The 18,870-nt window shown below is 44.8% G+C and overlaps 1 long non-coding RNA gene across 2 annotated transcripts; it reads right to left on the reverse strand.

Annotated features, from left to right (window-relative positions):
- Positions 1-3,986: 3,986 nt before the first annotated feature.
- Positions 3,987-18,870, reverse strand: LOC118912613 (uncharacterized). Of its 2 annotated transcripts, none has more exons than XR_005024843.2 (3): positions 18,816-18,870; positions 10,579-10,783; positions 3,987-5,033 (listed from the first exon to the last, which is right to left on the reverse strand). It is a non-coding gene; the product is annotated as an uncharacterized LOC118912613 (long non-coding RNA). The 2 variants fall into 2 exon arrangements; XR_005024844.2 differs by lacking the exon at positions 18,816-18,870 and adding an exon at positions 17,867-18,797.

The raw sequence follows: 18,870 nt of genomic DNA on the forward strand, positions 1-18,870 counted from the left end.
TGAGTCTGGCCTTTAACTAGGATGTTGTACTGCAGAAAATGCAAAGGGCATGGGAAGGAGGGTGCTAGAGGGGTGAGTGGGGGGATGGGGAGTCCTAGGCATGGTAGGCAGCTGGAGGTTCATCCCAAGGCTACCAGGGAGCCATGGAAGGTGTTTTTCTTTTTCTCAATAAAATAATCCAGGAGGTATGTATTAATTATCTGTTGCTGCATAACAAAGTACCCTCAAATCTAGCAACTTAAAACAACAATTGTTTATTATCGGCACATATCTCCTGTGGGTAAGGAAACCCGGAGCGACTCAGCTGAGCAGTCGTGGCGTGGTGTCTCTGATGAGGTGGTGGCCAAGCAGTTGGCTGGGACCACAGTCACCTGAAGACTCAATTGGGGCTGGAATATCTGTACCCAAGGTCCCTCGGGTGATTAATGGCAGGCTTCTGTTCCCCCGATCCGCTGTTGGCTGGACCTGTGGGCCTTTCCTGAGGCTCCTCGTGATGTGTGTTAAATTCATTAAACAAGGAGCCCATCAGGCTGGGGCTGCTCTACTACATCAGCAGTCTATGGAAGCAAACCCAAACCTAAGCCGATGAATGCTTCAAGGTCAAGAGAATGGAAACCTAAGGACAACCACTCACAGCCAGCTACACTTTCCTAAAAGGGCGACTGCTTCCGGGGCAGCCAATCAAATTACTCCTTGCCTTGCTTACGTGTTTTCTCTGCAATCCAGCTCCTGTCAGTGGGGGGCTCCTAACCACGTCCAAGTTTGGCACTGCCCAACTGGAATTGGGTTTTGCCCAGATAAACTCTTAATATTTTCGACATGTCTCAGTCGAACACAGGGCACTTGGATTCCTCCAGAGCAAGTGATGAGCGAGAGAGAAGGAACCCAAGATGGAAACGGAAATTTTGTTATGACCCAGCCTCGGAGGTGACATGCCCCTCATCCGCTCTACTCTGTGCATTGCAAGGGAGTTACTAAACCCGGCCCACATTCAAAGGGGGTGATTGAGCTCCACCTCTTGCAGGGAGGGGTGTTGCGGTATAATGAGAAATGTATTTGGACTTTGTCCCCTTTCCTGGCACAGAGCTTCTAAACCCCTTAGAATTTCCTGAGTGGTAGGATATCTTGTTATTCATAAGGAACCCCCTCTGATCACCCCTGAGTTTATGCTAGTGAGGTGACTTAGTGTGGCATCCCCCCATAGCCTCAAGTGGAGCACATCATCAGAAAGATCCGATGAGGAGAGGGGTGGATTTTCAGCCCCACCCTCCACCCTCTGGGAAGGGGATGGGGCGGCTGCACTCGATAGTTTATAAAAACCCTTCGCCTTCCCCACCCCGTTTACTTTCCATGTTAATTTAGGCCAATTTTACATTGGTTAATTTTCTCTTTGTAATCACAGATAACCTACTTTAAAGTTTTATACTGAAGATTTGGAAAAAGAAAGCCAACAGTAATCTCATGAGCAAAATTGTGACAGCCTCTTCATTTGCACCGTCTAGGAGAGATGAGTAATTTCAATAGTAGTGGAGCATCATATGGACTTTAAAATAGTGAAGTTTCCTGTGATTTCAATTATTTGATTCCATTCTAATTAATTGCTCTGTCTTTCTGTATGTGTCCATAGGTGCGTCTTCTGAAAGATTTCTAGTTTGTTTGCAGCACGGCCAAAAACCGTCCTTGATGGTTAATTTAAATTGTTCACTTTCCCTTCTGGGGGCTTCCTCTTTCCCGAGGAGCACGGTAGTGCCGATTCACTTTATTTCACAATGCCCTTTCTGCCAGAACCATGTGTTAAATGACATCTTGAATTTAGATTCTGAAATTAGATCTAAATAGCATCTGAATTTAGATTCAAAAGTCAGCAAGGACTTTAACCCATTTAATTTTGTTGGACAATAAAAGATGTGCAGCACTGTGTGTTACCATTTGTGATTTTTCTGTCCCCAAATGTAGTATCTAATTGTAGCTGTTTATTCACCTCAGCTATGTGGCGACATCGTAACCTAGAGCTCCATTTACATGTTGTCTTTTCATCATTTTGAATTGTCCTCTCTTCTACAGAAACTCTTGAATAACAGGTTTTGATGAGCTTCCGAGCTGGTGAACACATCCTGTGGAGGGAGGGCAGCGCATCCCAGTTCTGCAGGGACAGAAGTTCCTTGCGTTGGGGACCCTTCTGGGCCTTGCCCTGACGGTGCCTGCTGTCGAAGTCGAACAGTCCAAAGGGGAAGCGTGGAGCTGACTATATGCACAACTCACTCTGAGAGGACGCCCCACGTTGGGAGCCAGATGTAACGTGCCGCTCATCTTCTTTGGGTGAAATGAGAGAACAAAAAACACAGACAACACAGACAGACAGACAATGGCTGCAGCCCTGATGTGGCGCAGCACCTCTATTTTTATACTGCCTTTCTCAGACCTCAGCCAAGTGCTATACTCATCTTTCCCTTCTCAGGGTTGGGGGACAGCCCAGAGCACCTTGTTGATTTTCTTAGAAGCTGCCTGGTAAGCAGGGGCGGTGTTTTCACACATCCTCAAGGTCTCCCTATTCTCAGAGTGAGGCGTCGTCTTGGCTCGTCTTTGAGGACAAGATATGTTGTTGTGGGCAGATAACTTCCAAGGACGGCACGGGTTGTTCTCAGGCTGGTGCTTTCCCGTGCTGTGTTCAGACCTGGGGGAAGGTGCTTTCCCGTTCTGCCTACAAACATGTGAGAAGACAAAGGCCGTCCCCAACATTGCCCTAGGTACCTCTTTATCTGGCTGCCCAGCCATATCCTTTATGACAAGTTTCTCTGAATTTTGTGCGTTCTTCTAAAAATGATTTGAATTTTGTGAGTCGTTCTAACAAACAATCCAACCGAGGTTGTTGCGAACCTCTGATTTTTAGCCAGTGGGCTAGAAGCACAGGTGACAGTCTGGGCTTTGATTGACTTCTGAGATAGGGATGGTCTTGTGCAGCAGCGCCCTTTACCTGTGGGATCTAAGGGTATAGATAGTGTCAGATTTGAGCTGAATTTATAGGACATCCTACAAAGAAGTGAGAAAGTGAGGGGCAAGGCTGGAAATTCTCCCTATCCAAGCAGGCCTGGGGTGGGGGTTCTCAGAAGGGGTTTGAGCAGGGGAGGAACATGGATCAAGATCTCACATGGTAGGGAGAGAGGAAAGAATACTGGCTGCCTTGTCGTTCCTTGGCACAGCAGACATGCTCCCGCCTCAGGGCCTTTGCACATGCCATCCCACTGCCTGAATCCCTCTATCCTACAGATCATCATGTCATGCTCTCACCTCCTCCTTCAGGTTGTCCTTCAAAGGCACCCTTCTCCCCAGGGCTCCCCTGAAGAGCCTTTTATCATTGTGCCTCTCTACCCCCAGCAGGGCCCCCTCTCTGCCTCCTCCCCCTGCTGCCCAGCACTTAAGTCCATATAGCTGACTCTACACTGCCTGTTACCGTGCCCTGCTTCCCAGGGTGGGACTTTAGTCTGCTCACCACTGCCTCCCTAGTGCCTCGAAGGGTCTACAGAGGTGTTTACAGTGCCACAGAGGTGCTGGAGAAACAGTGGTGACATGCATGAGTGAAGGAATGAATGAGTGAGTGAACTGGGGGCCAAGGCCAGGGGGCTTGGAGGGGAAATTAAGAAAAATCTTTTCATTTAAAGAAAGTTGAAATGAGGACTCTTCAATTTGCTGAACATGGTTATTCTGTGCTCCCCAGTTCATCCTCCCCAGGGAGCTGGGAGGAGCCCCCTGGTGGTCCAGGGTGGCGCCGGGCAGGGGGGCACCCTGCTGGTGAGCCCCCCAGCCCGGCCTGCCTTCTCCTTGGGCTGGGAGACCTTCTCTGGTACCTTTCTCCAATCAGCTCTTTTTCTTCTCCCATCTCTCTCCCCCTGACACCTCCTGCCCTACCCCAGAAACCTGGGGTGGGAGGATCCTTCCTCCAGTGCATATAATCATAGTTTAAACCACATGGAATGTTCATTTTTCATTGTAAAAGGGTTCTTTACATAATATATATGAACGTTACTTAAAAAGAAGTTTTATGTATAGGAATACAAGAGAATACTATATATAGGACTATTGTATATAGGAATACTATGTATATGTACTCATATATAGATGAACATTGTATATACAATTGATCCTTGAGTAATGCAAGGGGTTAGGGGTGCTGACCCCATGTGCCCTTGAAAATTTGTGTATAACTTTTGACTCTCCCAAAACTTCACTACTAACAGCCTATTATTGGCCAGAAGCCTTACCAACAACATAAACCATTGATTAACACATATTTTGTATGTTATGTATATTATGTACTGTATTCTTAGACTAAAGTAAGCTAGATAAAAGAAAATGTCTTTCCAAATTGTTGGAAATCTCCAAAAACTTTTCCAATATATCTATTGAAGAAAATCAGCATATGAAATGTACCCGGGCAGCTCAAAACCATGTTGTTCAAGGGTCAACTACACAGGAATATACATGGAAATGTTTGTTTAGGCATATTATGTGCAGAAACACATGGAGGAATGTTATAAAAGTGAGTATTTTACATTTATGAATGTTCTATATAAAGCAATATCATATATCAAGAAATACTATATTTAAGAATATTTTATATAGCAATATTATATAAAAGAATACATGGGAATATTATCCTTATAAAGAATTGTGCCTGTAAGTATTATGCCCATAATAGGAGTATCATATATAAGAAAACCATATTATAGTATTATGCATAAATATTATTTGTAAAAATACATGGACATTATATATAAATACTATATATAGAAACATTACATATGAGTATTATGCATATAGGAAGACTAGGGATGTCAAAATATATATATAGGAATATTTCATACATGAATATATGAATCTATATTTAAAAACATATATACGTACATATATGAAGTTTAGTAATCAGCGCAGCAGTTTCTGGGACCAGATTGCCTGGATTCAAATCCCAATCTGCCACTTAATAGCCTGTGGCTTTGGGCAAGTGCCTAAATCATTCTGTGATTCAGTTTTTCCATCTGTAAAATGGGGATAATAACAGACCCTCATCATAGAGTTGTTAAGACGACTAAATGCATAGAAGACAGCCTGACACATAGCTGGATAAACCAATCCGTGGGGGCTGCCCTTCTTTGGACTTGCAGCACTCACACCTCTGCCTCCTCCTTTTCTCACTCTGTGTCACAGGAAAGCCCTCCAAGCCAGTGGTTCCTACTCTGGCTGCATTTTGGAATCACATGGAGTTTTACAAAATGCTGATGCTCTGGCCCAGGGCACCCTGATGGCTGTTCTGGGGTATGGTCTGAAGGTGAGGATTTTTAAACATTCTCAGGTGATGCTACTGTGCAGCTGGAGTTGGGACCCCTGAACCAAGCCCACCAGAACAGATTCTAGGTTGCTCTTTGGAATGACTGCATTAACTGTTCACCAAGTGGGTGGACCGTCATTTATTTGACCCAAAGATAGGTTTCCATCTTTGATTCTCAGCTTCTTGTTACTGTAGTTCTTCAGCAAACACCCTTCCATATATACTTTTACTTCATTCTGGAGGTTTAATTTCAATGGGATGCATTCCCAGGAGTGGAGTTGCTGAGTTCAAGGGTAAAATGCATTTCTGATTGTAACTGATGCTGCCAGATTCCCTTTCAAAAAGGCTGTAACAATTCTCGTTGTAGTCAGTGATACACAAGTGTGTCTTTTTCTGTTCCAGGCAGAAGGAACAGCAAGCGCAAAGGCTCTGAGATGGGATCAAGCTTGGGTGTTTGAGGAACGTGGAGAAAATGATGCTGCGTGTGCCCCACTTACTTCTTCCAGAAACCCCAACCCCTAAAAACTTAGCCTGCACAGGGCCAGCCTGCTGCTGTGGGTGTGATTGGGTGGATCTGCCTTCTTCCAGAGACAGTGGGATCCCCAAGGTAGAGTCCTAACCTCATTATCAGTTGAGCGGCTTCTGGTAGACCTAGTTTTTCTAGAATCTTTCTCGATGGGTCAAAGAAGCCTGTGGTAGACTGACTGCAAAAATGTTCTCAATTCTCTCCTTTCCATTTCTGCACCTTCTACAATGTGCAGCATCTCCCATCGAGAGTGGGAGCCTCTTTCCCATCCTTGAGTCTGGGCTCACCATGTAAGTGGCTTCAGCCAACACAGTGCAGTGCCAGTGATCACGGATGAGCCTGGCCCTCAAGAGGGCGCACATGTTTTCTCTTGCTCCTCCGCCATGAGAACATGCTCAGGCTAGCCTGCTGGAGGGTGAGACGTGGGAAGAGCCGAGGTCACTGAGGACTCGCGATACCTGCTGCAGTTCCAGATACAAGACAGAGCCCAGCCAATTTAGCAGGGCTAACCAGCAGACCCAGAGACTCAGGAGCAAAAATCAATACGTATTGTTATAAGTCATTGAGGTTTTGTGGTTGTTTGTTACTCAGCACAACCAACGGTGGCAGTAGGTAGTGACACACTGATTTACATAGGAATTAAGCACGGTCATCACTAGCCCTTACAGCATCTTTGAACAAATTAGAAGAGGTACCCTCTCTTAAAGATACTTTACTTCTATTTCTGGAAAATTATCGTAATATAATAATTTTGCTAGAGTACGACATTTCACTGTCATCTGCTGGCAATGGTTAAAAAACATAAACAAAGACATGATGTCTACTATGTGAATGGTACCCTCTAGAGTTGTGCAGTGTCCAACCTGAACAACTATACATGGAAACCTTGGAAAAGCAGGAGCTTCGGAGTCAGACAGCCATGGATTCAAACCCCAGCTCTGGCACTTAAGGACTGAATGAACTTGGCTAACTTGGCAACTGTATCTCTTTGAGCTTCAGTCTGTTTATCTGTAAAATAGGATCAAAGTGATGTGAGGAAATTCATGAGCCCAGGCACCAAATACATTTAGCACAGCACCTGTCACCTAGGGAACCCTCAATAAATATCAGCCAGTAGGTACGGTGAGAGTTCAATAACTAAATTAGTTCCAGTGATTGTGACTTTGCTTCCTTCTGCCTTCACAGCCTGTCCCCCACCCAACAGTCACAATAACCCTGTTAAAACCCAAGGCAATCAAGTCTTTTCTCTGCTCAAAACCCTTCCACGACTCCTCAGAGCAAAGCCAAAGTCCCCCAAGGCCCCACATGACCTGTCACCCTGCCTAACATCCCCATGTCATTTGCTGCCACTCTTGCCCTACTCTGCTCCGCCCACTGGCTTCTGGCTTGGTGTCCATTCCAGCTGTCCCCCTGCCTGGAATGCCCTTTCCTCAGCTGCTCGCACAGCTGGATCCTTCTCACATTTCAGGGGTTTGCTCAAATGTCATCTCATCGAGGACTGCCCTAAACATCCTACCTAAAATTCCAAACTATTCCCCTTCCTAACTATTACCAGCACCTCCTAGCCTTCTCCCTGGCATTTATCACCATTGGACATTCTACACCTGTGCAAACAGGAGAGCCACCGGCCACAGGTGACTATTAACACTTGAAATGTAGCCAATCTAAATTAAGACGTGCTGTAAGCACAAAATACACATCGGACTTTGAAGATGTAGTATGAATAAAAAAAATTGAATGCAAAAAATCTATAATTTTTATGTTGATTACATATTGAAATGATAATAATTGGGAAATACAGGTGTATCAGTTTCTTACTGCTGCTGTAACAAATTACCACACACTTAGTGGCTCACTAGAAGACAGATATTAACTTACAGTTCTAGAGGTCCCAAATGAGTCTTACAGAGCTAAAATCAAGCTGCATCCCTTCTGGAGGCTCTAGGGAGGAATCTGTTCCCTTGCCTTTTTCAGCTTCTAGAAGCTGGCCGCATTCCTTTGCTCTCGATGCCCTCTGCCTGACTCCAACCTCTGCTTCTGTCAGTACATTTCCCTCTCTCTCTGGCTTTCCTGCCTCCCTCTCTCCCATATAAGGATCCTTGACTACACTGGATGCATCCAGATAATCCAGAATGATCTCCCCATGTCCAGCTTCTTAACTCGGTCACTTCTGCAGTTCCTCTTGCCATGTAAGGTCACACATTCACAAGTTCAGGGAATTAGGATGTGCATATCTTTGGGAGCCATTATTCTACTTAACCTTAATTGGGTGAAATAAAGTGTATTATTAAAGTTATTTTTGCCTTTTTCTTTTTCTTTTTTTTTAATGTGGCTACCACAAAAGTGAAAATGACCTCTGTGGTTCCCACTCTATTTCTACTGGACAGCACTGCTCTGCGTGTTTTGCTAGTCTATTTATTATCTGTCTTCCTCCTCCTAGTAGAATGTCCCCTCCAAGAAGACTGGGATTTCATTTTATTTCCCACTGTGTCCCTGGCACTGGCACAATTCCCAGAACATAGTGAGTCCTTAATAAATATTTGTTGAATGAATAAATATTAGGGGTGTCTTTCCTGATGACCTCTCTCTCTCACATGGACTCTCAGACACCCCCTACTCCCTGCATGGCTTCTTCGTCCTCTCCCCAAATCAGGGACCCAGGGTAGAAGTCAGATTGGGCCAGGGAGCAGGGCTTTGGAACAATCCTGGAAGGCTTCCTAAAGGAGGCAGTAAGCCTGGTAAGAGAAAGAATCTCAGCTCAGTAAAGGTCTTGCAGATGATGTCGCGCTCCCTCCCGAATGTGAGCCTGGCTGTTTCCACGGAGGTGGCAGCCAGGCCCCCCTGGCCCAATGCAACGGTGATGGAGATGTGGTCGTCATGACAACTCCACATCCTCAGTATGACAGGGTCTGTTCCAGCCAGATGCCCTTTGGGTGGAATGAGTGATGTGGGATAAAAATAGCAGCTCAGTGAGGAGCTAAACCTTCCGTTTTTGAAGCTCATGAATCCCACTGTAGCACCTGTCATGCTGGCTGGGCGCAGTCTAATGGCGACCCCGGCTCCCTGGCTCTCAGCCTTCCAGCTGCCATTACGCTTTCCTGTCCTCTCCATTTGGAACGTCTGGGGCATTTCCGAGTGCACAGAGATGACTGTTCCTGTGCCCTGCCTCCTCGGCGCTTGGACCTCGTCTCCTCAAACACCTTGCCCTCCCTCCGTGACCGGAGCAGACTCCGCTCACAACCAGCACCCGCACCCGCTCCCTGCACAACCTCAGCCTCAAGCATCCCACACCAGCACCCCCACCCGGGCTTTTCCAGATCACTCCATCTAGAGTCCCACTCCAGAATTCCCTCACCCTTACCAGGACCTCCGTTTCAGTAATCCAACTGCTCTCCACTCTTTCCACCCCTTTCAGGACCACTCTGCCCTCATCCAGTTTACAACCTGTGGCTGATCATTGCGATTGCTTCCTCGCCCCGGTCCTGAATTCCATTGGCTCCTCTCGCTCAGAGGGAAGACCCCCAACTATCCCCCTAATGTGGGCCGTCCCTGCTCAGCTGAGTGGCTGGAGAAAACCCTGAATCATGTCGACGTAGCTCCTTTTACCTTCAGGATCTTGGACCTCAACCGGGTGCTAATGTTGTCTGGCAAATCACTCTTAGAACCTTAGCCCGTTTGCTCTTCCAGTATCCTTAAAATTTTTTTAATTGTAGCAAAAGGTACATAACCTAAAATATACCATTTTAGAGTGTACAGTTCAGGGTCATAAACCATGTTCACAATGTCATTCAATCGTCACCACTATTCATTCCCAGAACTTTTTCATTATCCCCAAAGAACTGTGTTCACATTAGACACTAACTCCCCATTCTCTCCTTTCCCCAGCCCCCTGGCAACCACTAATCTGCTTTCAGTCTGTACAGATTTATTCTGAATATTTCATGTAAATGGAATCATTTTTTGTCCTTTTATATCTGGCTTATTTCACTTAGCATAATATTTTCAAGGTTTATGTATAATTGTAGCATGTGCCAGAATGTCATTTTATTTTTTTTCATTGAGGTATTTTATTTCTATGTGTGTATCACATCCCTAGAAAAAGAATCCCAGGGCTTTCTCTCCTTTTTCTTGTGCTTCCTCTTGGTCCACGATGCCGACTATAGTTATTGGCACAATAAAACCAAACCATTGGGATAACCTGTGAGGTTCGCAAAATTCCCAGCTCTGTGGTCATCAATGATTTCAAATTTGCCAATGTATGTAATCATGCCTCATCATCACAAGTAGAGACTGGAAAATGACTCTGGAGCCCAGCCTAACAAGAACTTGGCATGTGCCTCTCTTTTTGGCATTATTAATGCTTTTGAGCTCTTGAGAGCTTTGGCCAGATATGTGCTTGGCTTGTTCCCTAGACGTTTTAATAACTTCTCCTCTCTTCTCAAACTCCTACACCTCCTGCCTTCCTGCCCGCTGTCAATGAGGATCTTGCTTCCTACCTCAAAAGAGAACTAATCAGAAGAAAACTTCACCAGACTCCTACCACCCATTAACCCTCATTTTCTCCTATTATATGGTATACCACTTATCTACTGCTGTATAACAAACAGCCCCAAAAGTTAGTAGTGTTAAACAACCGTTGTATTATATTCACAGGTTCTGTAGGTCAGGAATTTGAAAAAAGCACAGTAAAGACAGCTTGTCTCTGCTCCGTGATGTCTGGGGCCCTTACCTGGCAAGACTTGCAGATCGGCTAGGACTTGACGGCTGGGGGCTAGAATCTGCTGGAGGAGGCTTTACTCATGTCCAGCAGTTGGTGCCGGCAGTTGCTGGCTGGGGCCTCAGCTGAGCTGACAGCTGGAGTCCTTTCATACGACTTCTCTGAGGCTAGCTGATCTTCCTCACAGCACGGTAGCTGAGTGCCAAGAGTGAGTGCCCTAAGAGCAAGTGGGAAATACCTGTCATTTAATGAGGTAGCCTTGGAAGCCTCACCTCTACTACACTTTATTGGTCAAGGTGGTCACAAAGTTTTGCCCAGGTTCAAAGAGAGGGAACATAGTGCAGGGATTAAAGATGGTGGAAGAGGAATGCAAGGTGGAAACCTCCTCCCAAGAAAACATAGAAGAAAATACAGCAATGAAACTTGAAAACGACCTGAAGACTGCAGAACAGATCACCTACACCGGAGGAAGAAGAGAAGAATGCACAGAAAAAGGTAAAGTGGCAAAGCCGAGAGTGAGCAGGACCCAAGCCCTCCCTCCACCCCAGCCTACAGGTGGGAGAAAGGAACGGAGTGGGGAGTGGGTAGGAGCCCAGGAGCGCTGCACACCTGGCCCTGGAGATCTGCTCTGGGAGCACAAACCCACACTGTATTGGTTTCTGGTGATTAGTGGGGCTGGACACCAGGGACAGGTGGACACTCTGGGAGGCTGAGACTCCAGCCAGCGTGGAGGGCAGGCACGCACTGCTAGTCCTGAGACCCAAAGCAGAGGCACAGTCTGAAACATCTGCCAGCAGTGGGAGGGATACCAGAAGGGCAAGGGTTGGATGGAACTCTCTCCCCAGGAGAAAGGGCAGGGGGAAGATACCTCCCCAGCCCTTCCTTGGCCCAATAGATCGGGAACTCTTGAGAGCTCCAGACATACTCCATCCCCCTCGGTGGCAGTGCAGTCCCTGAGGCTCCTCCTTGTGTGCCCTGCTGGGAGCCAACCCATGTGGCCCAGCAGCAGTATCAGAGTTTGCTGCCTGCCAGCTTCCTTGGCTCCATGTCAGCCCAACCAGGGTGGTGCCTACAGGAGTCAGCCCCAAGAGCTCCTTCCTCCCTATGGGTGTCCAAACCCAATGCTTTGTGTCCAGCTGGGGCAGGGCCGCACATTGGTCTGCCCACCCCATTAACCCTGCAGTCCTGCCATTGCTGCAGGCCAGGCAGAGGGCAGCCCCGCCCACAGTGAGCTCAAAGAGATTCCTGAGCTGATCACAAAGGCAACAGCTAAAGCACACTGCTCACCCAGATTTGAGCCACTACAGATGCCAGACAGAAAGGCGCCCCACCCATGGCATGATGACTGCTGGGGCCCCCGCAAAATAGAACCAGGCACTAAAGACTAAAGAATTTGAGCTTCTGGGCACCAGAGCATATCTTCTTCATAAAGCTATTACTCTTTAGACCAGAAAGCATAGCAGAGACATTTAATAGAAAGGAAGACACACAGAATTGCTGAGAAAATGAGCAGGCAGAGGAAAATGTTCTAAACAAACTACAGTAGAAAATCTCAGAAAGAGGGCTAAATGAAACAGAGATCACCAACTTTCTTGATAAATATTTCAAAATCAAAGTCATAAACATGTTCACGGATTTACAGGAAAGTATTCAAGATCACAGGGAGGACTTCAACAAAGAGATAGAAGACCTGAAAAAGGGCCACTCAGAGCTGAAGAATACAGTATCTGAGATGAAACATACAATGGAGGGATTTAAGAGTAGATCGGTGCAGGTAGAGGAGATGGTAAAAGAGATGGAAATGAGAGAACAGGAAAACAAAGAAGCTGAGGAACAGAGAGAAAAAAGGATTTCTAGGAATGAAAGAATGGTAGGAGAGCTATGTGACCAATTCAGACAAAACAATCTTTGCATAATAGGGGTACCAGAAGAAGAGAAAGACAAAGGGTTAAAAAGTCTCTTTAAGGAAATAACTGTCGAAAACTTCCCCACTTGGGGAAAGAAGTAGACACTCAGGTCATGGAAGTGCAGAGATCTCCTACCAAAAGGAAACCCCCAGCAAGACAACACCAAGACCTAATAATTAAAATGGCAAAGATCAAGGATAAGGAGAGAGTGTTGAAAGCAGCCAGAGAGCAAAAAGATTACTTATAAAGCAAATCCCATCAGGCTATCAGCAGACTTCTCAGCAGAAACTCCACAGGCCAGAAGGGAGTGACATAATGTATTTAATGTACTGAAACAGAAGGACCTCCAACCAAGAATCCTTTACCTGGCAAGATTATCATTTAAATTTGAAGCAGGTATTAAAAAAATTTCAAATAAACAGAAGTTGAAGGAATACACCACCACTAGCTAGTCTTACACGATATAGCAAAGGGATTGCTGAAGATGGGAATGACCCTAAGGCTAAGAAGCTTTCACCACTGAAAATAAAGTAAAGGTAGCAGACCAATTAATTACCAAGCAAGTTATGAAATTAAAGTAAAAAAGAAGCAAAATCAACTATACACAAAATCAGTCAAGGGATACACAAAAAGCAAAGATTATGACATCTAATGTGAAAAATGTGGAGGAGGAAGAAGGAAAAAAAGTACCTTTAGATTGTGTTTGAAATACAGTAATCAGAAATTTAAGACAAACTATTATGTAGTAAAGAAGCTATCCTTGAACCTTTGGTAACCCCAAAACTAAAGCCTACAATAAATACACACCCACACAAAAAAATAAATTTAAAAAAGGAGAGAAATACAGTTACAATACTGAAGAAAACCATCAATAACAAGAAAAGAGTATGAGAGAGAAAGAAAAGAACAGAGGAGATAAAAAAAAACAACCAGAAAACAATTAATAAAATGGCAATAAGTACATATCTATCAATAGTCATCTTAAATGTAAATGGACTGAATGCACCAATCAAAAGATATAGAGCGGCACAATGTATAAAGAAACAAGATCTATCTATATGCTGCCTACAAGAGACTCATTTCTGACCCAAAGACATACCCAGATTAAAAATGAAAGGATGGAAAAAAATATTCCATGCAAATAATATATAGAGAGAAGCAGGATTAGCAGTACTTGTATCAGACAAAATTAATTTCAAAGCAAAGAAAATTAAAATAGACAAAGAATGACATTACATAATGATAAAGGGATCAGTCCCACAGGAAGATATAACCATTATAAATATCTATGCACACAACACAGGAGCACCTAAATATGTAAAACAAATACTAACACAATTAAAGGGGAAAATAGATTGTGACACATTCATTTTAGGAGACTTTAACACATCACTCAAATCAAAAGATAGATCAACCAGACAAAAAATAAATAAGGAAACAGAGGCACTGAACAATACATTAGATCAATTGGACTTAGGTATCTATGGAACACTCCACCCAAAAGCAGCAGGATATGCATTTTTCTCAAGTGTACATGGAATGTTCTCCAGAATAGACTGCATACTAGGCCAGAAGAAGAGCCTTAATACATTCAAAAAGATCAAAACTGTATCAAGCAACTTCTCAGAACACAATGGTATGAAACCAGAAATAAATTACACAAAGGAAACAAAACCACCTACAAATACATAGAAGCTAAACATCATGCTTCTAAATAATCAATGAATCAATGAACAAATTAAAACAGAAATCAAGCAATACATGGAAACAAATGAAAACAAAACACAACGGCCCCAAATCTGTGGGACATGACAAAGGCAGTTCTAAGAGGAAAGTACACAGCAATACAGGCTTACCTCAAGAAACAAGAACAATCCTAAATAAACTATCTAAATAAGCAATCCTAAAATCACAACTAAAGAAACTAGAAAAAGAAGAACAAATGAAACCCAAACTCAGTAGAAGGAGGGACATAATAAAGATCAGCACAGAAATAAATAAAATAGAGAAGAATAAAACAATAGAAAAATCAATAAAACCAGGAGCTGGTTCTTTGAGAAAATTAACAGAATCGATAAACCTCTAGCCAGACTCATCAAGAAAAAAAGAGAGTCTACACACACAAACAGAATCAGAAACAAAGAAGGAATAATCACAACAGATACCACAGAAATACAAAGTTATTAGAGAATACTATGAAAAATTATATGCCAATAAACTGGACAACTTAGAAGAAATGGACTTCCTAGAAAAATAATACAACCTTCCAAGACTGACCCAGGAAGAAACAGAAAATATCAACAGACCAATTACCAGCAATGAAATAGATCCGGTAATCCAAAAAAAAAAAAAAAAAAAAACTTCCCCCAAACAAAACTCCAAGTCCAGACAGCTTCATAGCCAAATATTACCAAACATTTAAACATGAGCTAATATTCCCACCCTTCTTAAAACATTCCAAAAACTAGAAGAGGAGGGAATACTTCCAAACCCATTCTATGAGGCCAGCATCACTCTAATACCAAAACCAGACAAGGACACCACAAAAAAAGAAAATTATCCAATATCCCTGATAAACATAGATGCAAAAATCCTCAACAAAATACTAGCAAACAATCAAAAAAATACATTAAAAAGGCCATCCATCATGACCAAGTGAGATTTATTCCAGGGATGCAAAGATGGTACAATATGTGCAAATCCATCAATATCATCCACCACACTAACAAAAAGAAGGACAAAAAATCACATGATCATCTCCATAGATGCTGTAAAAGCATTTGACAAAATTCAACATCCATTCATGATAAAAACTCTCAACAAAATGGGTATAGAGGGCAGTATCTCAACATAATAAAGGCCATATTTGACAAACCCACAGCCAGCATCATACTTAACAGTGAAAAGCTAGAAGCTTTTCCTCTAAGATTGGGAACAAGACAAGGACGCCCACTCTCACCACTTTTATTCAACATAGTTCTGGAGGTCCTACCCATGGCAATCAGAAAACACAGAGAGATAAAAGGCATCCAAATTGGTAAGGAAGAGGTTAAACTCTCACTATTTACAGATGACATGATATTATACATAGAAAACCCTAAAAAAACTAGTAGAATAACTGAATTCAGCAAAGTTGCAGGATACAAAATTAATACACAGAAATCTGTTGCATTCCTATATACAAACAACAAACTAGCAGGAAGAGAAATCAGGAAAACAATTCCATTTACAACTACATCAAAAAGAATAAAATACCTAGGAATAAATCTAACCACAGAGGTAAAAGACATATACTCTGAAAACTGCAAGACACTCATGAGAGAAATTAAAGAGGACACCAAAAAATGGATATTTATCCCATACTCATGGATAGAAAGAATTCATATTGTCAAAATGGCCATTCGAGGGTGCAGAGAAATAGGAACCCTCCTACACTGTTGGTGGGGCTGCAAATTGGTGCAACTGCTGTTGAAAACAGTATGGAGGTTCTTCAAAAAACTAAAAATAGAAATACCATTTGACCCAGTAATTCCACTCCTAGCAATTTACCCGAAGAAAACAAAATCCCCGATTCAAAAAGATGCATCCCTATGTTTATCACTGCACTATTTTCAATAGCCAAAATACAGAAGCGACATAAGCGTTCATCAATAGATGAATGGATAAAGAAGAGGAGGTACATATACACCATGGAATATTAAGCACCCATAAAAAGAAAAGAAATCCTGCCAGTTGTAACAATATGGATGGATCTAGAGGGAATTATGCTCAGTGAAATAAGCCAGGCAGAGAAAGACAAATACCATTTGATTTCACTTACTTGTGGAATACAAAAACAAAGCAAAACAGAAGGAACAAAACAGCGTTAGACTCGTAGACACAGAGAAGTGACCGTGGTTGCCAAGGGGGAGGAGGAGGTGTGGGTGCTGTGGGGGAGGGGAATAAAAGGGCCCAATAATTCGCAATCACAGTATAAGCTGATCACGGGGACTGTTGAACCACTGTGATGTACATCTGAAACCAACATAAGATTGCATATTAACAATACTTTAAGAAAAAATACACTTTAACAAAAAGAGAGGGAACACAACTTCACACAAAACACACTTGTGTGTTTCAATGGGAGGAATGTCAAGGTCACACTCCGAAAGCATGTGGGGTGGGAGAGATTGCTGTGGACATCTTTAGAGAACACGTCTTCCCTGCTAATGATGAACTGTGCCCTTGAGCCCAGCCTCCTTTCCCCTCTTGCCTACTCAAGGATAACATTCCAGCCATTCTCCCTTCTCCCCTCTGCTTCTCCTCTAGAATCTAGGAATCTAGATCATCCCCCATCAGCACACAAAACTGATGTTTCATCTCCTTTGATTTATCAAAAACAAAAACAAAAACTTGACTCCCCAGCCCCTATGTCCCACCTGTACTTAACTTTTCTCCACAGAATGTCTTAACCATCTGCTACCGTCCATATTCCCCTTGTCTGCCTTCCATTAGTATATCAGCTCATGTGCTGGGACTCCAGCCTCCATTGCCAACCATCATATATATATATCCTCAGCCCACAGAACAGTGCCTGGCACATAGTAGCTGCTCAATTAATATTTTTTGAACAAATGTTTCCGGTGAAACTGGTGATAGTAGTTGCCTCCAGGAAGGGGAAATGTGTGGACAGCAGATACACGTTATTTAAAAATCTGAGTTGTCTCCACCCAACGGGGAGAGGCGTTTTTTCCAATTTTTTGAAATTGTGAAATAGATACTTACTTTTCCCCTTGCCTTTTCAGTCTTCAGAACTTTGCACCCTGACCATATCTCACACATTTAAATTAATAAGTTACATAATTTTTAAAAAGGAGCCCCAGCCTCTGAAACGAAATGAGTCAGCAGCTGGACGTAGGGATGATGGGGGAATGTACGGCCCCTTTGCTGGCTCCACACCCTGCCTGTCTCCCTTCCATCCTCCCCGCGAACACTCATGCCTAGGAACCTCTGCTGCCTCGGAGACTACCTGACGCTGGCCCAACCCTGTTTGATCTGACCACTTCAGAGCCTTCCCCGCAGGCCAGGCCCGCAGACTGGCAGAGATGGCTGGAGGTGGGAATCCTCCCCCAGATGGGCCTTTGAGGGTGGGATGAAAGGAAGTGGCCAGGCAGGAGCTCAGGAACGCTGGGGCTGGGCCAGGAAGAGGTGTAGGCTGAGGGGAGGCAGGGAGGCGGAGAAGGGGAGCCTCCCTGTGGTGACAGGGCATTTACTGAGCACCTGCTGTGTGCCCAGGCATGTGCTGGGAACACAGTGGCACCAGCCCTGCCCTCACAGGGCAGTGGAAGAGTCAGGTCAGTGACCAGAGAGTGACAACCTAGAATGAACAGGGTTGAGACGCAGGGGAGGGGTACCTGATGCAGTCAAGGAGGTCTTCCTGGAGAAGCGGCCGCCGAGCTCCTCATAGGGTCTGCCACCCATGGAGACCCAGCTCTTCAGCCCCACCTGAGGACACTTCCTCTCACTCCCTCGAAGCCAGCCACATGGCCGCCTTTCTGATTCCTGAACTCTCCAAGCCCATTTCCCAACCTCTGAGCCGCTGCACTTGCTGTGCCCTCTGCCTGGCGCTCTCTTCTCACTTCCTCCAGGCGGCTCCTTCTCAGCCAGATTGCAGACCAGTTGTTCTTGCAGCATTTAACTCTTTTAAGAAAGTCCCTCGCTTCTAGTTACTGTTGACTCTTTTTATCCTGCCTCCCAGCTAGGAAGCGGCCTCTCCTCAGCCCCTGCTCCCTAATCCCTGGCAGGGTGCCCGATAAAGACATGATGCCTGGCAAATCTTTGGCATGTGAAAGAAGGAAGCCAGAATTTCCGGGATAAACCACAGTCTGGTGAAGAGGTGGGGGGAGGGAGTTCCACGCAGAGGGAACAGCATGGGCAAAGGTGCGGAGCAAAGAGAGAAGCTGGTGATGCCCAGGCCCTGGGGCAGGCCGTGTGCGGCTCGGAGGAGGAGCAGAAGCAGGGCGGAGAGGAAGTGAAGAGAACAACTAGGGAGGACTCAGGCAGGGCGCCCCGTGCGGAAGGCCCCAAGCTGCGGTCCTCAGGACAGCTGGAGGTGGAGAAACTTACAGGGATCTTTCTATGGAGGGGCGAGGTGGCCAGCACAATGTGCCTTTCTGGAAGACCCTGCAGCTGGCTTGTAGCTGCCCCCGGGGGGGCAGAGGCCTCGCCTCCCAGGACCTTCTAAGGGCCGTGTGCAGAACATTTCCGCCGCAGGACCTTCTGGAAGAGGCCACGACAGCTTGGCAGCCCCGTCTGGTCCCCTCTCTCGGGTCACTGCCCCCGCCTCTCACAGCCCAGACTCACCCTCCTCCATGTCCACCCTCCTGCATGTCCTCCCTGTTCTCCACAACAACCGGAG

The sequence above is a fragment of the Manis pentadactyla genome, chromosome 15 (assembly GCF_030020395.1).
Source record: "Manis pentadactyla isolate mManPen7 chromosome 15, mManPen7.hap1, whole genome shotgun sequence".
NCBI classification, from domain to species: domain Eukaryota; kingdom Metazoa; phylum Chordata; class Mammalia; order Pholidota; family Manidae; genus Manis; species Manis pentadactyla.